The 26646-nt window shown below is 53.9% G+C and overlaps 1 protein-coding gene across 10 annotated transcripts in view; it reads right to left on the bottom strand.

Annotated features, from left to right (window-relative positions):
* Positions 1–9510, bottom strand: part of MAP4 (microtubule associated protein 4) — a 143660-nt gene extending 134150 nt beyond the window's left edge. For 8 of the 10 annotated variants that reach the window (XM_064645858.1, XM_064645771.1, XM_064645952.1 and 5 more), the window contains exon 1: positions 9370–9510. The gene's annotated coding sequence lies outside the window, so the exon portion shown is untranslated. The remainder of the gene's footprint in view (positions 1–9369) is intronic. The other 2 variants (XM_064646407.1, XM_064646492.1) reach the window with 1 other exon arrangement.
* Positions 9511–26646: the final 17136 nt, after the last annotated feature.

The following is a 26646-nucleotide window of genomic DNA, read 5'->3' as shown; positions in this document are numbered from 1 at the left end:
TACATCCCTATAAATCCAGTCATTCACCAATTACACCAGGGCAAGCTCCTAAGAGGGTCACTCCAGGACAAATATGTAATCCCCAATGTGACACTTGATCCTATTGCCCTACATGCTCTGTCCAAATCCCAATGCAAAAAAAAAGTACATTTTACCAAAAAAAAAAAAAAACAAAAAACAAAAACAAAAAAAAAACCCAAAAAAAAACACAAACAAAAAAAAAAAAAAAAAAAAAACAAACCAAAAACCAGTTAAAAAAAAAAAATCCAGTGCTCAGAACACAAGATGGAAATATCCTTTAATTCTCGTGTCCTAATTGCTTAAATAGGTTAAAATACAGCCTAAGGAAAATAATATATATATATATGTGCTTTAAGCATAAAGATATCGTGCAGAAATTAACTCTGCAGGTTACATCCGTTGTAGTATCATATATAAATGCAAATTTATTGCATAAAACAGAGCTTGAGCCACCCACAGCATCCTGCAGAGTCCCCAGCAGGACCATTGGACACATGTACTGGGTGACAAAGGTCATGGCAAATCACCCCAAAAGCATTTAATGCAAGATTTAAACCTCAGTGACGACTCATCCTGGTGATCACACCCCAGAGCTTTGCCCAGCTGTGCTGCTGGAGGTGGAACAAACTCCCACCCTCGGGAGCTGCTTCCTGCAAACCTCGGCAGGAGCACGATGAAATCACACCCAGCAAGTGCTGAGTGACCAAACATTCACAGGATCCAGAGGTCCAGGATGGTTTGGGTGGAAGGGGCCTTAAAGCCCATCCAGTGCCACCCCCTCCCATGGGCAGGGACCTTCCACCAGCCCAGGCTGCTCCAACCTGGCCTGGGACACTTCCAGGGATCCAGGGGCAGCCACAGCTTCTCTGGGCAACCTGGGCCAGGGCCTCCCCACCCTCCCAGGGAGGAATATCTTCCCAATCTCCCATCTAACCCTGCCCTCTGGCAGTGGGAAGCCATTCCCTCTTGTCCTGTCCCTCCATCCCTTGTCAATAGTTTATATTTCTTGGAGCTCCTCCAGGCCCTGCAAGGCCACAATCAGGTCACCCCAAAGCTTCTCCTCTCCAGGCTGAACAATCCCAGCTCTCCCAGCCTTTCCTCCCAGCAGAGCTGCTCCATCCCTCTGATCACCTTGGTGCCTGGACTCTCTCCAGCAGCTCCATGTCCTTGCTGTGCTGTTCCCCAGGGCTGGAGGCAGCACTCAGAGTTACAGGCAAAGCAACACTCCTGAAGCTGTGCATCAGGAACTCCCCACTGGGAACCCAACAGCAGGTCCCAGCACAATATATTTCATTTACTACTGCACATTTACATCACTTAAATCCACAGCTCCTGCTAAGAAGTCTGAAACATCCAGTTCTTACCATCTAGAACCCTTTTTATAACTGCTCTGATTCACGACCGACAAGAGAAACGATTCACTCCCACCACAGAACCCAAAGGAAGGAAGAGTGAGTGACTCAGTGCTTTGTCTCATTCTTTGCCTCATTTAGAGCCTCTGCTGGGGCTGCTGGGGGAGTTTTGTCTTTGCTCTCCCAGGTCTGAAGTGTCCAATTACCTAATTAATAGCAGAGAAAGTATCCATGGACAGCAGAAGAACTCCTCTGAGATTCCTTAAGACCAGCACAGATAAGCACAGGAGCACAAGAGCACACACTTAATGAAACAGCAACAGAGAAATGGCCTTGACAGAGTCAGAAATTGAGGTCAAACACAAAACAAGCACCAAAAAGGGGAAGGAGAGGAAAAAACCCCATCAGCAACACCAAAAACTCCCCATCCCTGGAAATGTCCAAGGCCAGGCTGGACAGGGCTTGGAGCAACCTGGGCTAGTGGCAGGTGTCCCATGGCAGGGGGTGGCACTGGATGAGCTTTAAGGTCCCTTCCAAGCCAAACCATTCTGGGATTGTAGGAAAATGAAACATTTCAGATCCTGTGTTCTTGTGTTTGGTGATAACACCATTTCAGTTCCCCCAAAAGGGAACCTGAGTGCAGACAGATATTTGTAGGACTTAATTATTAATTAATTAATTCCTGCAGACAGGCAGGAATTAAGCACTTGGAACTGCTATGAACAGGATGCTAATGGGAATCTGAAAGTTGTGCTTCACTGACACTTTTCCTGTAATCCCCATGCATTTTTTAAGCACCTAACCATTAGTAGTTTTAATTTGACTGGGTTTCAGACACACTGAGAGAAATTCCAAGTGCTTAATTCCTGCCTGTACCCTAATTACTGTCTGCACTCAGACAGTTCCCCTTTTTGGGGAACTGAAACGGTGGAACCATCAAACACAAGAACAGTGACTTTGGATTAGGGGTCTGATTTTGATGAGGGGTCTGGAGCATCCCCCTGATGAGCAGAGACTGCAGGAGCTGGGCCTGGTCAGTCTGGAGGAGAGAAGGTGAGAGGGGATCCATCAATCCACACAAATCTCCCCAAGGGCTGCCAGGATGGTCCCACACTCTGCTCAGGTGCCCAGGGACAGGACGAGGAGCCATGGCCACAAACCAAACCACAGCAAGTTCCACCTCAACCCGAGGCAGAACTTCTCTCCACCAGGGTGGAGAGCCTGGAACAGCTGCCCAGGGAGGGTGTGGAGTCTCCTCTGGAGACATCCCAATCCCACCCGGACACGTCCCTGTGTCACCTGCTCAGGTGACCCTGCCTTGGCAGGGGGCTGGATGATCTCCAGGTGTCCTTTCCAATCCCAACCATTCCATGATCCTGGTTTAAGCCTTTCCAGTGAAGGTCTGCATGGTTTGGGGTGGCCTTTTTCATCCCAAGCCTTAATGCTCTGCACTGCTCTTACTCACCCCCCTGACAGTGTTTCTCCATCTCACTCTTTGATGAGTTTGATGAGTGCTCAGCATCCTCTTTTCCAAGCAGTTCTTCCTACTTCCCCTTTAACAGAACTGATGCAGCTTCCAAAAATAATTGCAGAAATCCCACCTGAGCACCAACCCATTTCTCAGCACTGCAGTCCCAGCGTGACAACCTGATAAAAACTGTAACATGGAGGAAGGATGGAGCCTCGAACCAGCTTTGTTGTAGGGGGAAAAAAGCCATAATAATACGGAAACAAACCCTCAGCATCAACTCCTGGGAGGACAAACTGCCAGAGTGTCTCCAGCAAAGAGCTGGAGTCACACACACCCACCCCAGTCAGCACAAGAAACAAGTGGGAGGGGAAGAGATAAGACCAGGTAAAAGCACGTGGGTGTTTTTCGGCCCCTTTCAGAGGATTTTAAGTATTTCACAAGCATCAGTGCAATGACATGGAGATGTTTGCTCCAGCCCTCAGTGTGAGAGCCGGGGGTTTGCACTCCCAAGGATGAATTGAGCCCTGTTGGAGCACTTCGGGAGTCGCAGCTCCAGGGTATGTAAACACACTTTGAAACTCCCTGATAAATGCTCCCATCGTTTTACTTTGTTTAAAGCAAGCGTCAACACCCTAAATTCAGCCGAAAAAAACAGCTTTTGGGGATGATGTAGCTCTAATGCAATTTTACAAAAGGAACAATGACTCACTCCCAGGCGGGAATGTGTTGGAAGTGTATGACCTAATACTCGGAGAAGTTTGCTTTTCCAAAAAGATCCAGTTTTAATCTGTGCAGCATCTCCCCAACCAGTAAAGCTGTTAAAAGGGAGAGCTTTTGCACAAAGGAATTCACAAAATTACCTCCTTTGTGGCTTTTTTTTTTTTTACATCTTGTCAAAATCCAACCAGCCAATCCCCAGTTTACCCAACCCCAATTTCAAACCTCAGACTGGCCACTTCTCCCTGGAATTCCATCACTGGGCTGGCTCTCCAGCCCAGGCCATTGGAGGGAAGAAGAGCCCTGCTTCCAACGTGCCAGGCAGCACGAAGAGTTCAGCAGCAAAGGGGGATGGAGGTGCTAAATTCAAGCTTTAGAACACAGCAGATATGAGACATTAGCAAGCCCTGAGCACTTGACTGACGAGCACGACAAGCTGACTTCGTGCTCGACTGGATTCCCAACAGTCCTGCTGAGGATCCTCCAGCGCTGAAGGGCTGGTTTTTCAGATGTCCTGTTCAGACAGCAGCTCTACAGCTCTCTGAAGAGCTTTGGTAGAATGACACAGAGCCCCAAACGATTTGCTGTGTTTAAAATGCCAGTGACCACCCCTGAGTCGGGCCCTGCGCCGTCCCGGCCTCTCCTCTGCTCATACTTGCAAATACTCCGGGTAAAAAGGGGGCAAAGTGTAGGTGGAAAATGGGAGTGAGTGACACGGGCTAATCAGGATTTTAATCATGCTAATGGATGTGATTAACTGCATACTCCTCCCCGCAGCCCCACCTGAGCAGCCCGATAGCAGGAGCTGCTCATCCCACGTTAATCCCCGGCTACACCAGGTGTGTCACGTCACCCGGGCACGGGGGCACACCTGACACCCAACCCTCCTCCCACCCACCCCCTGACACCCAACCCTCCTCCCACCCACCCCCTGACACCTAACCCTCCTCCCACCCACCCAGCAAAACCTGCCACCCTGCCAGCACAGCCCCCTGGGGCAGGGGATGGACTCCAGCCCTGCACTGAACTCTCCTCACAGCAAGAGTTACAGCTGGAAATCCAACCTCGGCCAGGGAAAGCCAATCCAGGGCCTATTGCATTACACAAACCTCCCTCAGTAATGACACTGCCACTCTTTCTTTTTTTTTTTATTTGATGGTTTAGCCCAAATCACAGGGACAGTTGGGAGCTTTATCTCAACGTTAGTATCTTGCTACTCCCTGGAGGAGCCACTAATTCAGCAGTTGCCAGACAAAATAGGACTAAAATAAGGCAAGGGTTAAAAGAGCAACAGCAAGGAGCAGCCTTTTGTAAGAGTGAGGGAAGAAATCAGACCCTTCCCTCACTGTCTCCAGGGGAGAACAGAACAAATAACCCAGCATCCCTCCCACCTTCCAGCAGACATTTCCAGGGAGGAATGTGCATTATGGGGTTTGAATGCCCCATCATTTACATACACAGCCATTCTTCACCCAGGGAGGAACTCACACTTCCCATTAACATGGTGCCTGCCATGTTTTCTAGGGCAACAACTGCAAATATCCTGCTCTCGAGCATTCTTAAGTACGGCCTTGTGTGGCAACACACCTAACTGGATAACTTAATCAGAGGGGTCTGAGACTAATCTTGTTTGGGACAAACCCTTAGCACCACCCTGATGTGTTTTTTAAGAGCATCACACCAATGTCTGTTCATAACCCTTTGGGGTCAGATCTCCCAGTAATTTCAAATAACTTCAATATTTAATAATTCCTAACATAAAACTTGATTAAGAAGCAACACAGAGCACTGTGTGAGCCACAAGCACTTCATTCTTCTCGCCACCAAGTTCAAATCTGCATAACATCCCCAGCAGCTGATTTCACTGACCTTTCCGTCCCACCAGAAATTCTTTTACACGAGCAGAACACTGAGCCATGAAACCGGTTCCTGAGCTGTGGGAGGCTGCAGAAATCCACCCCACAGGGGTGTGCTGCCCCAGCCTACCTGCCCAGTTATTCCCATGGGCTGAGCACACTCGGCCCAGCTTTTACACCGCCTCCTCAGGAGCCTGATGCAAAGGACACCCCCCCTTTCTTTGGGAGCTCAGATCCAAGGGACACCCCCCCTTTCTTTGGGAGCTCAGATCCAAGGGACACCCAGCCTTTCTTTGGGAGCTCAGATCCAAGGGACACCCACCCTTTCTTTGGGAGCTCAGACCCAAGGGACACCCCTCCTTCCTCCAGGAGCTGAGCCCCGTGGCAGATGAGGGCTCCCTGCTCTGCCACCATCCCGTGGGCTGCAATCAGAGCCCTCCTCCCCAGCTGAGCATCACTCCACTGGCCTCCAAGGAGAAATAAAGCCCAGAGATAATCAGTTCAGTTGCTGTGGACACAGACGTTTGGCTAAGCAGGAGATTCATCTGTTTTAGTTGGGACAGGAAGAATAAACACGGAGCTCCAGGAAATAACTCCCTGCCTTCCAGAGCAGTATCAGCTTCTGCAACTTGCCTTTGAAACCCCAGAAGTACATGAACAAAGTATCATCTTGTTGTCTACAATCAGACTGGCAACAACACGATGATTAACGTGCCTTGAACTCTCCATCCTCAGCGCAGGAGACTGGAATTTTATCTTCCAGCCTGTGTCTGGACTAGCAAAATAAATGAACTGGGACTTTTCTGGGCCAAACCAAGGTATAGTTACACGTTACTTGGCTTTTAAGTAACCATCACTTTCATTTGAATTGCAAGCAGCTTGAATTCACCCTGACAGACTCAGACCTTGTCTGACCAGTGGTTTCCCTTAGTCATAAGTTTGGTGTGTACCAGAATCTGGAAGTCTACACATGGTGCATAGAGACAAACTTAGTCCAAGTACTGAGTTCTTAGCTGAAGAGATCATTAGTTTAGCAAACAGGAGGTAAATTTAAGCTGGAGGCACAGGAGAGCAAGGCCTGTGGTAACAGCAATAGGTTTACACCAGACCTGAACTCTGCAAGAACTCAAACGAATCTGAGCCATTAAACAGGATTTATTTCTAGGGAAGTAAGGCAACCACTAAAATACTACAGGGGATGGGACCTCAAATATAATTATAGCTCCATTCCCTAAAATAAGGGCTGTGTCAGCCCTTTTACCAGAAAGAACATGCAACTCATTTGTTTAAACTGAGCACTCATCAGACTTCGCATAACGAGCTTAGGACTGGAAATCCAATCACATCCCAGCCTCCACACAGCCCCACCTTCTGCCCCTCCAAAAACCCAATCTGATTCTGTTGCTCAGGCTGTTGGAGGGGTAGGGGTGTTTAATATCACGACAGAAGAGTTTAAGCAATGCTTTGGTGATTAAAACCTTAATTGCCTGTGTCCTGGGAAGGGGAGGTACAAGTGCACTAAGCCCAAATACCTCAGAGTTAGTATTTCCATCTTGGAATGGCACTGACCAGCACACCCTGCTACCAGAGGGAGTCCAAGGTGGTTTCAGCAGTCCCTGGGAGGCTGTTGTGTGATCACTGGTCCCTCTGCTCCACTGCCCACAGTGCCCAGAGCCAGCTCCCCCAGAGCAGCGGGCGAGGGCTCCAGGGATGAGTTTCCCACCCCAGCACCCCACTCACCACCTTCAAAGCTCCCCACAGACAAATGAGGCAGCTTGTTAACACAGATCTCCAGATATGCTGCAAGGGTGAGGTCCTGCAGCTCCCAGAGCCGGGTCCTGCTGTCCCACAGCCCCAGGAGCTGCCCCAGGGCCACGGGCACTGCCTGACAGACACTGGCCTTTCACAAACAAGCTGATAAAGTCAGATATTAAAGCCCCAGCGAGTCTCTGCCAGCACAAGCCTCCTACCAACAGGCTTCCCGTTTGTTCTTTAAGGACAGGAGTGACATAATCCCCTCCTAACACCCTCTGAGGGCTGGGGGGGAACGAGGGGTGACCCACAAACTGTCCCCATGGCAACACTGGGCTCGAGCTGGACTCGCAGGGCTGGGATCTTCAAGCCACTGACACTTCTTTGTATTATCTGATATTTCCCTGATGTCATTGCTGCAGAGACACACAAAAACAGATTTAATATCCACGGCCTTCAGCTTTAGAGTCAACAATCACAGCCACAAACAGATCAGCTATTCTGCCTTCAAGCTTATTATTTGTCACTAACATGTAATTATCACCACCAAAGAAAACAAAAGGCACAGGATATTGCTGCTGTCGCAACAGCAACTCAGTTGAGCTTCTTTTTCAAACTGAGAAAGCCCATCTCTTCTGATGCAAGAAAGCCAAAAAGGACAAAAAAAAAAAAAAGTTAAGAAGAGCATCTGGAAAGATAATAATCAAATCCATCGGTTCTTGCAAGGAAAATAAACAAAAAAGACACACAGTGCAATTAACAGACAGGTCAACATCACCATCAGCACAATTCCACCGTGAAGCTGAATATTTTTGAGTTACAATTTGCCCTTCTCAACGAAAGGAGGAGTTAATCAAACTGCAGCAGCACCTTGCAGATATAACACAGCAAAACCACACCAGATGGAATAACCAAGGCCTGGCAAGGAGGAACCAAGCTTTAAAGTTGTAAAACTCCAGCCCAGCCCAGCCCCTTCAGTTTAGAAAATGAAGCTACAGCAGCATCACACGCGGGGCAGGAGGCCCCGAGCAAGGCTTGTTACTCCACCCCTGAAATACTGAGCAGGACTTGCGTGTCTATTATGTTATCCAAGAAGCCTCTCAGCTGAAACTGTGAGCTGGGGAGAACGTGGTTCCTTGAATAGAGGAGCGCAGTTTTAAAACTAAGAAAGAAAATTAGGAAAAAAGCTAAAATAAATGAGTTTATTTGTTAAATCCACGCAGCAATCAGGGGAAAGAAAGAAAGAAGAAAGGGAGCAACCAAGTAAGAGAGATCAAGAAGCACCTAAAGAAAAGAGACCCCAACATCTAAATTTGGGTTTAATACGTTCACAGATCAGGCTTTCGACACGTTCCCAGAGCACGCTTTGAACACACCCCTGCAGGACGGGGAGAGCTTACACACAGCCTACTCCCAGGATACACTCAGAAACGGCCCTTGGCAGCAGAGCAGCATCTTCAGCACCAAGGAACTTCGCCGTTTTCAGTTTAAACTTACTGCCAGCAGCCCCGCACCGGGCCGTGGCGAACACCCGCGGAATCCCTGCGGCTCCCGACCCTGTGACCGGGGTTTGCTCATCCCGAAAGCGGGCCCGCCGTGTATTTATGGCTCTGGCCGAGCCTGCCATGACTGAGCAGAGGCCTCCCCGCGCATCCCCCCGGCCGCCACACCCAGCCCCGGGCCGGGCTCAGCCCGCTCCCGGCCTTATAAAGCCGGGACCAAGGCCGATCCAGCGGGGGAAGCACGGGGGGGAAACCCCCGCGCAGGAAAGTTTGGGGACGTCCCGGCGCGAAGCAGCGAAACGCAGCGTCACAGTCCCCGAAGGCGCGCTCCCCGCGTGCCGCGGCGGGGCCGCCCCATCCCGGGGGATCCCGCGGGAGCGGCGCCGGGAAGCGGCGGCTCCCCCGGGACCACCGCGGCCCCCCCCCTGGAGCCGCCCCAGCCTCGCCCTCCCGGCAACAAAGCCGCGCCCCGGCCGCTCCCGCTCCCTCCGCCGGCTGCCGCGGGAGATGCTCCGGGACGCGGCGGGACCCGCCGGCCTCCCTCTGCCCAGCCGCGCGTGGCTCCCCCGCCCCGCGGCCCCGGTCACCCCCCGCCCGCCCGGCCCCCCGCGCACAGGCGAGGCCGGAGCCCCCGCTCGGCGCCCGCAGCGTGCCCGGGGGTGTCCCCGCCGCCCGCAGCCCCCTGCCCGCGGCCTTACCGTGCGCGGGGCGCGGGGCAGCGCCGGTCGGAGGCGGCCGGCGGGAGCGGCTGTGCCCGGCGGGCCCGGCGGGAGGCGGGAGCGGCGCCGCGCTGGCCTCGCGCCCGCAGCACTACCCTGCCGCCCGGGGGGCGGGGCTAGTCGGGCGCTTCGGCCAATCAGCGCCGCTCCGCGCCCGCCCCCCGCCAATCGGAGGGAGTGCGGGCGGCGCGCGAGGGGGGCGGGGCCGAGGCGGCGCGGCCCGGGCCGGGCAGCGCGGTTGGGTGCGGCGCGCGGCCACCAAGGGGCGGGGCAAAAAAGGAGGGGAGGGACCAAGGGGGAGGGGCCAAGGGGGGCGGGGCCAGTGAGTGAGGGGGCGGTGGGGAACGGGGGGGACACGGCTGAGGAGAGAGGGGCTGAGGGGACATGGACACAGATGAGGGGGTGAGGAGAGAGGGGTGGAGGGGACATGGACACAGATGAGGGGCTGAGGAGAGAGGGGCTGGGGGGACATGGACACATGAGGGGCTGAGGAGAGAGGGGCGGAGGGGACATGGACACAGATGAGGGGGTGAGGAGAGAGGGGCGGGGGGGACATGGACACAGATGAGGGGGTGAGGAGAGAGGGGCGGGGGGGGACATGGACACAGATGAGGGGGTGAGGAGAGAGGGGCGGGGGGGACATGGACACAGATGAGGGGCTGAGGAGAGAGGGGCTGAGGGGACATGGACACAGATGAGGGGCGGAGGGGACATGGACACAGATGAGGGGGTGAGGAGAGAGGGGCTCCTCCCCAGCTGGGGAAGCCCAGGGCAGGAAGACCTGAGTTTCTGGGTCCCAGCACACACGGCCAGAGCATGTGGAGCTTCTCGTTCATCAGCACCCCCAAATCCTTCTCAGGGCTCTCCATCCCCTCCCCACACAGCCTGTTTGTGCTTGGGATTGCCCTGACCCCTGTGCAGGACCTTGCCCTTGGCCTCGTTGAACCCCCCGAGGTTGGCACAGCCCCACCTGTCCAGCCTGTCCAGGTCCCTCTGGGTGCCCCATCCCTTCCCCACAGCTCGGGGTCCTCAGCAAACTGGCTCAGGGGGCCTCAGTCCCACTGTCCCTGTCACTGACAGAGCTGTTGGACAGTCCTGGTCCCATCCCAGCCCCTGAGGACCCCACTGCTCACTGGTCTGCACTGGGACCCCCGAGCCATTGACCACAGCTCTGAGTGTGACCATCCAGCCCATCCCTTATCCCTGAGTGTCCCATCCATCAAATCCATGTCTCTCCACTTCAGAGACAAGGGTGTCCTGTGGGACAGCATCAAACACTGTGCACAAGTCTGAGTGAGTTACATCGGTCACTCTTCCCTCACCCACCATCGCTCACGAACCGACTTTGTCAGGCACAATTTGCCTGCGGTGGAACCATTTCCACGTGCATGTGGCTGAAACTCCCTCAGACGAGAGAGAGGTGAGACCGTCCACACTTGGTACAGTGACACCAACCACACAGGAGGAATATTCAGCCTCACTTTTTGTGGATGAACCATCGCAACCTATTTTGCGAGTTAATCCAGGCAGGAGGGAGGGAGGGAGGGAGGGACACCATCCCTGTCTTGTTGACAGCCAGGCTCCTGCGTGTGCCCCAGGGCTGTCTGTGTCACCCATCCGCCCGGAGGGAGCTCCAGAGCTACTAAATCCCATGAAAATCCGTGATACATCGGCCTGCTAGATAAGAAAATCAAAGCGTGGTGACTAAATTAAAACAAAAATAGGTGTGTCTCATGTCTGGTCACTGGAGGGAGGAAACACCCTTTGCATCAGGCGTGGAAGGGCCCACACCCCATCCAGGTTGTGTTGCAGCTTCTGCCCACCCTCCTCCTCCCAACCCTCTGAGTGTGGGTCCATTTGCAGGGCCAGAGCCGGGAAGGGAGCGGGGAAATCCCGTGCCCTGATGAAAGGCATATCTATAACTGCTTAGACCATGTGCTATTTTTAAGCTCCGAGATAAAATAGCATCCTAATGGCTTTCTTTGGGAGCGTCGGGCGACGGTTTGAATGTCAGGGCTGTCCCAGCCTACCCTGAACATCAGAGGCTTAAAGATCCCCCTCTCTCCTTGGGAAATCCACCTCTCTTCTTCTCCGAGACTTTCTGTCAAGTCCCTAAGATGGGGTAGACCCTGGTTCTACTGCAGGATGGTAATTCCTGGGTCTGTAGAGTGGATGTATGAATGCAACAAAAACTATTGGGTTACAACACAGCGCTACAGCAGAAACCAGTGGGTTACAACACACTAATGCAGCAAAAAGTGGTGGGTTACAACACACCAGTACAACAAAAAGAAGTGGGTTCCATCGGCGCTGTGTCAGGGAGAACCTCTGACCACGGGGCTGACCTGCTTTTGGCTTCAAGAAGGACTCCTGGCTCTTTTCTCCTAAATTCCAAGCCTGGAATTTATTCCCCAAGAATAAAGAAAAGCCTGAGAGCCCAAAGCCAGGCCTTCACTGCACAGTGTCACACAGGAGAGGTCCTTCGGTGGATTAAGGACAAAAATCCCAGCCTGGCACACCTGGGTGTCATAACCCAGCACAGGGATATGATGCACCCTTAATGCCATAGGTGTGTCCCTTGTAAACTCTATGTTGCAGCAGCAGCTGTCCACCTGAATCCAAACATCCCTCTGCCGTTGCACAAGGGGCTTCTGGCTTTCCCAAACCTGGCTCTGTGACCCTGGGAATGGGCTACCACCAGCCCAACAGCTGGGGGGTTTCCCTCCATTGGAACCAAGTAAACCATGGGATGGTTTGAGTTGGGAGGGACCTTAAAGACCATCTAGTTCTGATGCTCTATATGTCTGTAGAGCACATAGCAGTCCAGGTGTCCCTTCACTGCTCTCCCACCCACGCTGCCAGCTGAGAGCAGCTTCTTCTGGTTCTCTCATCCCCATTTCAGAGAGGGACTCTTCACCAGGACCTGTAGTGACAGGAAGAGGAGCAAAGGGCTCCAACTGGAACACAGGAAATTTAGGTGAGATGTACAGAAGAAATCCTTGCCTGTGAGGGTGGGGAGGCCCTGGCACAGGCTGCCCAGAGAAGCTGTGGCTGCCCCTGGATCCATGGAAGTGTCCAAGGCCAGGCTGGACGGGGCTTGGAGCCACCTGGGCTGGTGGAAGGTGTCCCTGCCCATGGCAGGGGGTGGGAATTGGGTGATCCTTAAGGTCCCTTCAAAACCAAACCCTTCTATGATTCTCTAATTCTATGATCTCTTTCTTCCTCTTTGTGACATATGACATCCTCCTTGCACATCTGCAGCTGTTACTTCTTCTACCCCATTAAGTGTAGCTTCTCCTTACACTGAGAACTGGGATTCCCGAATTTCTTAGGTCCTGCCCTTCCCCAGCCTTAGCCAGTGGAATTTTTATCATTGCCACTGGAAGAAGCAGGGTGGAAGAGAGTTTTATACCTCACTTTGTATCTGAGGAGCAAATAACTTGTTCCTGACCAGAAGGAATGAAAGGCACTATATAATATGAGCTGCACCTCTACCCTCCACACAGATGAATTCCTGTAACTCTTCAGAAATCACCAATATAAAGACAGAAAGGGCTGGTTCCCAAGTGAACAACCAATGGATGTGTCCTCTTAGCTGTTACTGTGCTTACAAGCCTGTCTTGCCCAGAAGATCTCATAGCTCCTTTGTTATTCCACCCAAGCTTAGCATGGCTTCCTGGGGCACTGCTGATATGAGACTTCCTTGTTTTCCTTTAAAATCTGAAGTCTGCCCTTTGCTTTCTGGGAGCAATTTCAGGTCACACTCCATTTGCTGCCTCCTCCTGTATTTCCCCTATGCAAAAATTCAAAGCGTCTCATTTATCTCTGTTTATCCCTCAAAAGAATACAGCCTACTCCTCCACTTGCTTTTCCAGCTGCTTTTCCGGGCTCCCTGAGTCCTCTCCATCTGCATTTGGCCTGGAAGGCAGGGCAGCAGGAACCACTTTGGCTCTGGCAGACAAAACCTCTGAGACGCTGCAGGTGTGTCCGTCCTCGCCCCAGCAAAGGGGGTTGTTTTGCCCGGTGGGGCTGGTGGAGGGACGGGAGGTGTTCAGGCCATGGCTCTGCCCTTTCATCAGGCCAGACAGTGAAAGTGGCTGGGGCCGAGGGAAGGGGACCGGCTCGTCTCCCTAATGATCGCTCCATCAGCCCGGCAGGTAGGGCAGGCTGGCACTCAGCACTGCCCGGGGGGTGAGTCACCTGCGGCACCGAGGGAGCTGCAAAGGGAAAGCCCGAGCCCGGGGAGTGCTCCAAAGGGAAAGCCCGAGCCCGGGGAGTGCTCCAAAGGCAAAGCCCGAGCCCAGGGAGAGCTCCTTCCTCACCGTTTTGGCGGAGCCACTGCAAAGAAGGACTCCAGCGCTCGGCTCTGCTGCTCCCAGGGCACCGATGGTGCTGGAGACGAGCTGTGATGAGCAGCTCTCCTGCCCATTTGTCAAGGGCTTGTCATTCCCTCCCCAGAGCACATGATGGGATAGCCAAAGGTGGATGCCCAGCATGGGAAGTGCTGGGGGGGCAGAGCTGTGGGGTCTGCCCTGCCTGGGCAGGGATGTTGGTGCTGCCGAGGGCTCCTGTCACCCCTCTGATCCCTCACTGAGCTCGTGGAGGGGCCATTTCCAGAAATGAGTGCAGTTAGTAAGCAATGAACCTGAAGTCCCTATAAAGAAGGAAAACTGAAGGGTTTGACCAGAGCAGGGAGTTGCCTCCACACTTGGAGCAGCACCCAACGAGTCTCACTGTCAGGAAATGTCAGCGTATTTATTTTTGAAATGGAAGGCCCGTGAGCATCTTGGAGTTTGAACACTCTACGAAACCAACCTCCCATGCCACAGACTCCATTCCTCATCCCTTCCCTGTCCTGGATCAGGGGTGCAAGGAGAAGATAATCAGTGAGGCAGGACACTGCTCCGGCGACACAGAAGGACTGTGGGCCGCTGGCAGATACTGGCCAGCCAGCCAGGGCTGTTCTGCTCATCAAAGCTGACTCCAGCACAATGGAAGGCATGGAATTTTGGCCGGGGATCCCTGCCATCCCAGAGACCTGTCGAGACTCTCTGACCAGTCATGGGATTTGCCTTGCAGCTGGCACACCCCGTGATCTCCTGATCTGGGAGCTCTCCCTTGGCTGTGACCAGCTGTGTGGGGCTGCAGAGGAGGAGGAGGAGGAGGAGGAGGAAGAGCAGGAGGAGGGTGGCTGCAGGGCTGCACTGAGACTGGGACAGTGAGTTCTACTGCCAAGGGCTCTGTGGTCCCAGACCACCGGCAGAAACACGGCTCCAGCTGCTCCCCTGCACCAAAGGTGCCACTGTGAGTGACCCGGGGTGTGGGACACCTCCCACCCACAGCACAGGAACCAGAGCTTGGCATCCCACCTGTGGGCAGAGGGGGACCTGCAGAGGCTTGTCCTGATCAGTGGCTGATATCTGCAGGTTCTTTGTCCCAGCAGAGCCGTGTCCTGGGAAGCAGAGGGCAGCCCGGCCTTCCTTCTGGAGGGCTTCATCCCGCTCCTCTGGAGAGGGCTCTTAGCCTCAGAGCTGATCCCTTCCCTAGCCTGGGCCTTCATAAACCAAGCCCAATTATTCTGAGGCAGAAAAATTGAGTGTGTGCCGTAATGACAGAGTGAGATGTCCCGAGGAGCCTGCGCGTAGCCTTAAGTTACCTTTTATAAATAGGTTAAACAGCTGGAGGGCCGGGGTTGTTTAAAGGGAAAAGGCATACAGGACATGCCCTATATGATATGTTCCACCCCAAGCAATTCTGCCACTCTGCTGATTTATATCTGCAGATTAAAGGATTTGCCTTTCAATCAAATTATTCTCCTCAGAGTACTGAGTGGGGCAGAGGGGGGGTTTCGATGTTCTCCACTCGGTGCAGCTCTCCCTGTGCAGCCACGGACGTTTTCTCCCTCACTGTGCCCAACACGAGGCTCCCAAATGACTCCTGATCACTCTGAGGGTGATTTGCTATTTCTGTCCTGCCTCTGGTGCACAGGACACTCGGGGGACAGGGGAGGGTGAGAGGTCCTTGGGCCCTGGGGAGCTCCCAGCCCGAACTAGACGGAGCATGTAACCAGGACTGACAAAAGCTGCGTGATGAGACACGAGGCGACTGTTCTGGGGAAGAGCCATCTGCAAAGAGCCTGGATCCATCAGGCCCTGCAGCTCTGCAAGAAGTTTTCTGCAAGTCATGTCTCTCACCAACAAGGACAGTGTCTCCGGGATGGGGGTCTGGTTTGTTTTAATTCCACTGCTCTCTTCCTTCCTCACGTGAGCAGGTGCCAGATAAGGCAGAGGGGAAAGTTCTGGTCACTCCTCTGGAGCTGGGAGGAGAGCACTGAGGGAGATGAGGTGAAGGACACGGGTGTCTGGAGCATTTCCATGCTGTCATGGCTTGGACAGAACGAGGGAGCTGTGAAGGGCAAAGGAACCCCCCGTGTGTTTGGGGTGGTGCCTCGTGCCTGGGGCAGCTGTGCCACGTGTGCCCTGTGTGCTGTGCCAGGCACAGGTAAGGCCAGGCCAACCCAGGGCTGATCTCCTCCCACTGGGTCTCCTCCTGCTCTGGTTGCTGGGCTGGTTGGAGCTCTGGCACAGGAGTTTAAACACTGCCCATCCCACTCATTAGGGCTTCTCTGGGCAATCCTCAGACCCCACAGTCCACTCCTTCTCTGGGTCCTACTGAGCTGGGGGCAGCACTTTCTTGTGGCTACAAGTTACAGAGGGTAATGGTCCATGTGCAAGTTAATGGTTTGGAAAATGATGCTTTCTAATTCCTCTGGCTGTGTGTTACAGCAAAAAAAAAAAGGAAATGGAAGCTTCCTGCTGGAAGCTCCTTCCTTCTTCATTCTCCTGGCCATTCAGAATTTTCTCTGCTTCCATCACATCAGTTCTGACTTTCCTTCTTCCTGAGGTGGCTGATCTCCCAGTGTCCCACCACACCCTCTTTTCTCTTCCACAACTGCTCTCCCTGCTTTTGGTGAACTCTCTTGAATCTCCAGATTCCTGCCAGTGGTGGGATGAGACAGCAATATGGGAATTGTCTTTGAAAAGACTGGACCACTTACACACATTTCCTGCATCACTCATCTGTGCTCCAACACTTTCGTTGCTCCTCACCTTATTTCTGTTATTCTTCTTATTTCTCAGCAGTTCAGACATGCAAATAAAAGGGGGGGGTGTCCTTGGTGTAGGTGCTGTAGCTTTAAATATGAGCTGCACAGGAAAATTGCATGAAAAGCATCTTTTCAGGCCAGAAGCAAGGACTGTGTGTGGATTAAAGGCAGTGTCACCTCAGAAGCAAGGACAGAGCTCAGCCCTTTGTGATCACAGAATTCCAGAAAGGTTTGAGTGGGAAGGGACAACAAATCCCATCCAGTGCCACCCCCTGCCATGGGCAGGGACACCTTCCACCAGCCCAGGTTGCTCCAACCTGGCCTTGGACACTTCCAGGGATCCAGGGGCAGCCACAGCTTCTCTGGGCAACCTGTGCCAGGGCCTCACCACCCTCACAGCCAGGAATTCCTTCCCAAAATTCAGTTTAAATCTACCCTCCTTCAGCTGAAAGCCATTTCCCTGTGTCCTGTCCCTCCATGCCTTGTCTCCAGTCCCTCTCCAGCTCTCCTGGAGCCCCTTCAGGCCCTGCCAGGGGCTCTCAGCTCTCCCTGGAGCCTTCTCTTCTCCAGGGGAACCCCCCCAGCTCTCCCAGCCTGGCTCCAGAGCAGAGGGGCTCCAGCCCTGGCAGCATCTCCGGGGCCTCCTCTGGACTCTCTCCAGCAGCTCCACGTCCTCCTGCTGCTGTTCCCAGGGCTGGGGCAGCTCTGCAGGGGGGTCTCAGCTGAGACAGGGGCAGAGGGGCAGAATCCCCCCTGCCCCTCTGTGGGATCAGCCCAGAGCACGGGAGGTTCTGGAACGTGTCCCTTCCAGACCATCCAAACCTGTCACCTCACCGAGATGGTTTTTCAGGCTGCACTTGGAAAGGATTCCTGACTCTGCTCCCAAGCCCTGGCTGCCAAACCAGAGCAGAGTAAATCAGCTCACCCCTGAGGCCACAGCCAGAGAGGTGATCTCCCAGGAATTATCTCACATCCAAAGCTGGAGCAGGAAGAAAAGGCTGGGCTGAGGGTGTAACTGCTGGAGACTGGGCCAAAGGAGAGGAGTGAAGCACACTCTGCACGGCTCAGCTGCAGCAGAGCTGCTCCAGTTGTGCAGAAAGCAGAGGGTGGATGACGGGAGAATTAAAAGTTGCCTGAAAACGCCGAAGGACGAAACTCAATCTGTCATCTAATTTAATCACCATGTTGTTAAACCCCAGCTTTCTGGAAGAGACAACCTAAACACAGTCTCCAGAAGACTGTTTCTTCCCCTGGGACTCCACAACAGACCTGGAGACCTGATTGTGAAATTCCATCACTGCCAGGAGGAAAAAAACACCGACAATATCCAAAGTTTCTGCTCAAAGGCCACAAACTGCCATATTTTTTCCACGTATCTTTCTGCTCTTGCTTTAAAAAGACACGAGAGCTGGGGGAAATGACAGCAGCCCTCAGTATTACGGGTGAGAATCCCATTCAAATTCTTATTCATCTTCCAAAAATGAGCTACTTTAAGGAAGGGGGTGGAGGGGGAGGAGAATTCACCGCAGTTGCTCGGAGTAGAAATACAACTGGTTCATACAAAGCATGGAAAATGATGATAATCCGAAGGAAAAAAAAATCTTGGCAGGCTCTGAAATTCAGAAAAGGAAGGAGGGGAGAGAAAAGGAGAAAACTAGAAAGTCTGGGCAATGGCAGGAGCAAAAAGGCTGGGAGACAGAAGCCCCCCAGCATTCTGAGAGGGTAAAAGATGCTCTGGGGAGAGCAGGCAGGCCTGAGGGCCCAGCAGAGGAGGCTGTGGGCAGCTGATTTTAGGTATTATTTTGGCATTTTAATTTTTGCAGGCAGGAGGGTTTATCACAGAAAACAGCAGGGCAGAAGCCAGGCAGGATTAAGGAAAAATTAGGGCCCCACCTCTGTGGATTGAAGCATCCAGCAGACAAGGATCCAGGCAACCAAAGAGCCCAACTCAGCTATTCTCAAGCCCCTGGGAAGCTGAATGGATCCCTATTAGCAGCACTCAGCTGTGGAGTGGTAGCTGCATTAAAAACTGCTTTTAAGGGGAAGAAAACAAACTCTGAAGGGATCAAAGCCCCCCTTGTCCAAACTACTCCTGAATTATTTGACTTGAAGAGGGTTTGTGGCAACTGGGAAAATCATGGGCACGAAATGCCATAAAGTGAGTGATAAAGAAGCAATTGATAAAGGCTTCTATAAATAGATGTGTTTGGTGCCAGCATCAGTCAATAAACAGGGAATCACACAGGGAGGGCTTGGGAAGAGCTCCCGGAGAAGGGGTGGAAAAGATCACAGGAGAGTCGAGAAGACAAGATCAGAAAGCTCTGTCACAATTAACTCATTTAAGAGCAGAGATGAATGTGTTGGTGACAGACAACCTCAGGAGCATAAAGATGCCATATGAGAGTGGGGGAGACAGTGGTTTGGAAGCCTGAATGACTCAAGAATTCCTTCCCAAATTAAAAGCAATCCCCAGAGGTCGTTACACATCACAATGAGACACATTTTGCTGCTGCTGCTCAGTAGAAAATCCTCCAGTCCTCAACTGGCCCAGTTTCTGGAGTTGCTCAAGACCTGTGAGCACCAGACTCGCTGAAGGTGCAGGGATGGATCAAACCTGACATTTTAGGCAAGAGAAGGAGCTATAAAGGGAGAGAGGGAATAAAAGAGGGAGCTGGAGAAGCTGCGGGGTCAGATAACGCCCAGACAAATGGCACAAGGTATTTAAGGTGTCATCAGCACACCCCTGAGGGTGACCCTGAGGCCCTTCCTTTCAAGAGGAATGTCCATGAAAGAGGAAGTCCATGAGAGAAAGTCCCCAGTCCATGAAAGAAGCTGCTGGAGTTCCTCTCCCTGAGAGGAGCCTTTGCTGTGTGCAGTTCTCTCCAAGGCTCAGAGCACTCCTGAATCACTCCTAAAAGATTTTAGCAAACATATGAGCTGAAAAAACCTGCAGATTGTGCCTGTGGTTTGTATAAACCCCAAATGGAACTGGATGAAACAAGGACAATGTTCAGATCCTTCTAAGAGAGCACTTGGAAGCCTTCATGGCACTTGATTTCACCCTGCAAAGAACCTTTTAATTTTAGCTGGATGAAACTCTCCCTGCAGAGAGTTTTGGGAAGGAAGCTCTGATTGAAGTTGTGTCCCATGTGGACATCCCTCCCACATTTTGGCTTCTGTCAGAGTTGCCCCCAGAGCAGTTTTAAAAGTCAATGAATTAATTCTCCTGTGTCTGAGAACTGGCTCTGATGCCTGTTGTCTCCTCTACTTGGCCTTGGAGTCTTTGGAAGGGAAAACGAGGGATAATCAGTTTGTCACAACTGTCAGGAACACACTGCACAGAGCTTTACATGTTGACAGAGCAGTGCTGGTTGTAACCAGCCCAAACATTTCCCTAAAATTAGGATCTAAATAAATCCACTCCTTTGGGAAAGCATCAGCCTTTGAATTAAATTATTCCAGATTGAAGCATTAGCAATATTTTTGCTGAAGTTGAGCTGTCACCCTACCAGAGCATGATTAAACATTAGTCTGCAACAGATTCCTTGGGAAACCTGAGACTTAAAATGTGAAACCACTGAGAAGAACCGAATTACTTAAATGTCAAATTGCTGCCTCAGCAAATGGAGGCAGATTTGGGGCACTGGGGGAAGACACAATTTCTGGGATGAGAAGATGAGCCACAGCCATAATGAGTGTTTTGCCAAGGCTGTGTCTGGTTGCAAAATCTTCCCACAGTCATCCCAAATAAGCACTGGTGAGGATGCAACGTTGTTAGAGAGGGGAGGGAACAAGGGCAGCCTGAGCATTAATGAGGGAGTGTAGGTTGGCAACAGAGGCTCCTTAAATGAGGGGAACTGGCCCAAAGGGTTTCAAATGGGGTCACAGCTCTTGCAAAAGTGGGATGGGGAAAGCTCATGGGATGAGCCTGAGCTTGGGTGTCCCACAGGGGCTCGAGGAGCAGAGCCCTGGGATGGGGAGAGCTCATGGGATGAGCCTGAGCTTGGGGGTCCCACAGGGCTCGAGGAGCAGAGCCCTGGGATGGGGAGAGCTCATGGGATGAGCCTGAGCTTGGGTGTCCCACAGGGCTCGAGGAGCAGAGCCCTGGGATGGGGAGAGCTCATGGGATGAGCCTGAGCTGGGTGGGTCCTACAGGGCTCGAGGAGCAGAGCCCTGGGATGGAGAGAGCTCATGGAAGGAGCCTGAGCTTGATGGGTCCCACAGGGGCTCAGGGAGCAGAGCCCTGGGATGGAGAGAACTCATGGAAGGAGCCTGAGCCTGATGGGTCCCAGAGCCCTGCAGCCCCACCACCACTCCCCCCAACCTCCCCTCCTGGTCAGGCAAGGGTTTGGGTGGGAAGGGACCTTAAAGCTCCTCCAGATCAGCCACACAGAGGCAGGAGAGGAAACAAAAATGGGATTGAAGTTGGGGACATGCAGCACAAGGAGCAGAAAGGGGGCTTTGCTGGAGAACTGCTGGACAGGCTCTTCCAGCTGCTGTGGGAGGGGACCAAGGCCATGGCCCCAAAGGGAAAGTGGACAGAGGGCTGCAGTGCCCCTGATTTCCCTCTTCAAAGCCATGAGTGTAATTAGTGCTGCCCTGCCCTGCCTTAATTAAAGACAAGAATCACTCCCTCCACAGTTCCATCCTGGTCTTTCAGCAGAGGTTACTCCTCCATCTTTTGGCTGGGACAGGAGCAGCAGGACAGGGCTCTTTCTCACCAGCTTTAAACCTTCACCATGAAACAGGAGACTTAAGCACTGAGAAAGCAAAGAAACCCTGAAACAAACTTTCCTGACTTATTTACAAACTGAAACACACTCTGCAAGTCTGGTTAAGGCTGTAGGGCCACATTCCAGCTCTAACACCCCGTGGACCACCAGAGCTGGGGAGAGCAGAGGAGTCAGGACCCCCTGAGTCCCTGCAGCTTCAAAATCCTCTCGTTTCATCGCAGGGATGGTGCCCTGCAAGCAAAATACCTCATTTTTTTCCTTTGCTGACGTCTTTGCTGACAAGGTTCTGCACCAAACTCCTCGTGTGCTGCTGCTGAGTTGGGGTTTAGGCTGGGAAAAGAGACCCAACAACATGACTTGGCAGCAGGATGGAAGACCATCGGTGTCAGGACTGTGCCCAAGGTCCCTCTCAGGATTAGATTAAAGGACAAATGGGCAGAAATCTTGGAGGGTTTGTGATGAAAGAGAAATTTTGTGTCTGCGTGGTGAACATGCCCCGTTATTAAAGAGCATTAGGATGTGATTTGTAACCAAATATTACAAATATGGCTATTTATTACCAAATTATCCCGTGGTAATCCCTCAGGGCTTCCCAGTCAGGATGCTGGGCACGGAGAGATAATCTCTCCTCTAGCAGCTGATGACAGAGAGCCTCTATTCAGAGAGGAAAATCAGGCCAAAACTGAAAGAATAGGTCAAAAAAAGGAAGTCTGTCGTTAAGGGAAGGTTGGTGTACCCGTGACCGACTTCTCTAACCCAAAAAAGGGCAGGGGCAGACGGGGGCTTGGCTGCTCGCCGCTGTTTATTTATGGCTGAGAATACACCGAGCTGAAAACAATCAGTATATTTCCAAACGCTGGTGTTTGTTAAATAAAAATATTGTCTTTCCTGCCAGGGCAGAGGAGGAAACTGAATAAAACCCTGGAAATGACATCCTGATGTTGAGCAGAGCCTCGTTTGCTGAGCCTCCCAGCGACCGTGTCTGGTTCTAATATTTACAGCCCATTAATTTTAAAGCAGTTAGAGTTGCTAAACAAAGGAACAGCATAAAATAGCTATTTTCTGCATGTGCATCCGTGTAATGATGTGCAGGGTGGGTTGCTGCTATTGTTTCCTCGTGGAATCATGGAATTGTATAATCCTGGAATGGCTTGGGTTGGGAGGGATTTTAAAAACCAGCTCATTCAACCCCCTGTCATGGGCATAATTCCTGAAAATTAATCGGTTGCATTGGTCTCTGTCACCAGCAAAGACCTGCAGGTGCCCATGGCAGGTCCTGCTCACTGCTGGCATGGCCCTGTGTCCCACTGGAAGTGGGGGGTAGAGGAACATCAAAGGGAAGAAGGGAAGGGATTCAGGATGCTGCCAAACCTCACGTTCCTCAACAGACCAGGGCTTTCATCCCTGCACCTTTTGTCTCCACCTTGAGCATCCCTCGTTCAGGAATTGGACTCGAAGACCCTTCCAGCTCCGGATGTTCTGTGATTCACTTGTGGAAGAAAACACTCAGGGTTTGACCAAAAGTACCTTTTGCCCAGCTTGTCCATATAAACCCCACGAAGGATCATGTGCAAACACTGTAGTGGTGACAACACCCTTGGTACAAATCTTGGCTGCTGTTATTTGAGTGTTGGAATTCTTCCCTGTGGAAGTTTGGTGAGACAGGAACGTGCCCCAGGGCATTGGCTGTGGTGGGGAGGGAATGTGGGAAAACTGTGTCTCTTGGGCCCCTGAAGTGTTACACACTGAAAGTCCCTGTGCTCGCAGCTGGACCGTGAGGAGATAAAATATTTTGTTCTTTTTTTACTGGAACAGCTTCTCCTCCCGGGCTGATTAAAACGTCCTGTCCTGGACACCTCCCACAGCCCAACACTGTGACTCAGCTCCAGTCCAGCCCTGGGCTGCCCCGGGTTCTGCTGCAGAGGCAGCTCTGGATGGGCCTGGTCTGCTGGAGAGAGGAACAACGCTGCCCACAGCTCAGGCAGATCCACGGGGACTGCAGGGGATGGTGGCAAAGCCCAGCTCTGTTTGGAAATCACCGCGTTGTTTACGGGTGGGGGGGTGTCTGCACACACTGTGTCAGCAGCAACATCATCCTAGAGAGAGAAAAGGCTTCTCTGGCTGTCCTGTGGTGAGGGAGGAGAGAGAGCCTGGCAGGGATCTCCTCATCACTTCCAGCAGGAAGAAAAAGCATCTGAAGCCCAATTTTGCCACCAAAGTGCTCAGCAAGGCAGGGAAGCTCCTCCTTGGTTTCAGCCAAAAGCGGAGTGGGAGAAGAAGCTGCTTTAGGGCCCGTTACCCAAACGGGGTTTGTTTTTCTCAGGCTTTCCCGTTGCAGACACGCAGGAGGGTGTGAATGTGCAGCAGGCAGTGCTTCCTGCCCCTGAACATTCCCGCTGCAGCCGAGCAGCCCTGGGCCAGCGCCCAGGCTCGGATCCAGGCTCGCGGCCCCGCGCTGCACAAACATGCTCCTGACAAATGGGACTCGTGCATCCATCTGGGGAAGAAAAGAGGCAGCACAAGAGCGCCTGGCTCCGGCTCCAGCTCCCGCTCCTGCTTCACGGGGAGGAAATGCCCAGGTCGCTGCAGATTCCCTGCTGTGCCCAGCCCTCCCAGGGCAGCTCCGGGCCGGGCAGCTCCCGCTGGAGCACGGGCGGAGCTCCCGGGAGATGCTCTGTCAGGCAGAAGCGACACCCTCTCGACACAGCGGTGGGTGTGTGAGGGGGCGAGTGACACACTGATGAGAAGGTGACCGAGACCCTGAGGTTCCGTGACTCACTTAAACGCCGGGGTGTTCCCAGGCTGCTGCACGGAGATACCTGGGGCGTGTGGTGCCAGAGGTATCCAGAGATGGCGGGTGGTCTCAGCCCACCAGAGACAGAGCACTGCAGAACTCTGCAGGGTGAGGGTCTGTGTGTGCCTGGAGGATCCGTGCAGCCCACCCTGTCCCCAGCCCACTCTGTCCCCCAGCCCAGCCTGTCCCCCAGCCCAGCCTGTCCCCAGCCCAGCCTGTCCCCCAGCCCAGCCTGTCCCCCAGCCCACTCTGTCCCCAGCCCACCCTGTCCCCCAGCCCAGCCTGTCCCTCAGCCCAGCCTGTCCCCCAGCCCAGCCTGTCCCTCACACGGGTTGCTGTGTCACACAGAGGACAGACAGCCCTGAGCACGCCGCGGTCCCCATGCCGGGTGCCAGGCACAGCGCGGGGGCTCTGGGCTGGCACAGCTGGCGGACAGACGGGGATGGAGACAGGGACACACCGGCCACAGCCTTCGGCCGCTCCCCATCCCAGGGGCCGGAGCACAGCCCGGGCTCAGCGGGTCCCTCCCGCAGAACCCACGCGGAAATTCCCGGAGCCTTTCCCTGCGGGACACCGCTGGTTGTTTCTCTTCCAATCCCAGCCCCCGAGATCCAAACCCTCGGCCCCGACCCCCGGGATCTGCCTCTCCGGCAGCCGCGGGGCTGCTCCCCATCCCAGTCCCAGTCCCAGTGCCACCAGCCGGCTCCCCTCTCGGGGGCGGACCCGGCTGCCGGGAGCTTCCCAGCGCTGAGAGGGGCATCGGGAGCTGTTTTCCACGAGCTCCAGCTGCTGCTTGGCGGCGGGAGAGCCCCGCAGGGCCCGGCGGCTCCGCCACGGCCTCCGTGCTCCGCAGCCGCTTCCCCGGCCGAGCCCCGGCCGCAACAATCGCGCCTTTGTCTCCCTTCTCCAAACGTCTTTATTCCCACTGTCAGCTCTCCAGGCCAGAGACGGTCTCCTAGGCCACGGACACACGTTCGTTCCGCAAACAGCTGCCGCAGACGGTGCCAATGCCCCGCTCCCGTCCCGCTCCGGGCTCCTGTCGCGGCTCCGCCCGCAGAGCAGGGGGACCCGGAGCTGTCCCTGCTCCGCTTCCGACGCCGCGGCAGGGCCGGCTGATGGCACAGAAGTCGGGTGAAATGGCAGACCGGGTCTTGCCCGATGCGAGTTTGGGGTGAAATCCCTTGGGAACGGGCCCTGGCTGCAGAGTGGGAGCAGTGAGTGGAGAGACCCCGCGCCCCCCCTGCCCCCCGGGCGCTGGGGCAGAGGTTTGCTGGATCACAGCTCTTGACAAAAACCAGATTGTGAATGACTCCAACAGCCCCACCAGCACCAGAGCCAGCCAAAAGGTCAGCTGGGAGCAGCTGGAAATAGGAATAAACACCCTCAGCGGGGTCCAAGAGACATCTGTGCACAGCTGCAGTGTGTGTGTGGGTGTGTGCACGTACCCCTGGAGAACACCAGGCTCGGAGCTCTCTGCCAGCCACAGAGGACTCCAGGCCATCCAGGGGGTGCTGGAAGTGATGCCTCTGCCCTGGTGATCTCTCCTTCCCTGCCCAAGGCAGGAGCAGGTCCTGCTGCTTTCTGACAAGAAAAGGTGGAAGAGAGGAGAGCTCCTCTGCTCTGGAGCCAGGCTGGGAGGGCTGGGGGGAGTCCCCTGGAGAAGAGAAGGCTCCAGGGAGAGCTGAGAGCCCCTTCCAGGGTTTAAAAGGGCTCCAGGAGAGCTGGAGAGGGACTGGGGACAAGGGATGGAGGAACAGGACAAGGGGAAATGGCTTTAAGCTAAAGGAGGGTAGATTTAGATTAGACACTGGGAGGAGATTCTTCCCTGTGGGGGTGGTGAGGCATTTCCTCACCTTTCCTCGCAGGAAAGGGTTCCATCCCTCTGTTCATCTCGATGGCCTCCTCTGGATTCATTCCAACAGATCAATGCTCAGACTTCTTACTCAATTCCAGACACACCTGATGGAGGGGAGAGGAGCAGCCCAGGGGGCTGCAGGTTTGTGGGGCTGGGGGGGATGTGACCTGTTGTTCCCAGTACAGAACTTGTGTCACCACTTCCCCTCCTGCAGCAACAGGGGAACGGCCAGGACCAAACTCATCCTCTCCACATGCAAAACCCCGGCTCTGCACCCGGGAAAGCCCCAAACACAGCCCCAAATTCACTTGTGGCTGCTCTGCAAGGGCAGACCCCGCGTTTCCTGGGACTGTGGCAGTGCCCAGAGGCTCCCCCACGGACCTCACACCCACCAAACTGGTTCAGTGGGTTTGAAAGCCCAGCCGTGCTGCCTCCCGGAGCACAGCTCTGCTCCTCAGCCTGCGGGACACGGGCTCTGTGAGGGACTGTGCCCGCGGGACTGCTCAGCCCCACAGAGGAGGAGGATGGTGGGAGGAAGCAGAGGCAAAGCAGGGCTGAACCAGGGCCAAACCCCAGCAGTGTTGGCACCTGCTAATTGCAGCCCGGCAGCGTCACGGGCCGGGGCTGTGCTGCTGCATCATCCCCCGTCAGCGCGGCCCCGGCGCTGTTCCCAGGGCACCCCCGCGAACCCGGCACCCCCGCTGCCCTCCCCCAGGGCACGGGACCCTCGGGATGGGCCACGGCCCTCCCCTGGCACGGGGAGCCTGTG

The sequence above is a fragment of the Pseudopipra pipra genome, chromosome 1, assembly GCF_036250125.1.
Source record: "Pseudopipra pipra isolate bDixPip1 chromosome 1, bDixPip1.hap1, whole genome shotgun sequence".
NCBI classification, from domain to species: domain Eukaryota; kingdom Metazoa; phylum Chordata; class Aves; order Passeriformes; family Pipridae; genus Pseudopipra; species Pseudopipra pipra.
Note: the sequence above shows the minus strand (reverse complement) of the source record. Positions and strands in the feature narration are given on the sequence as shown.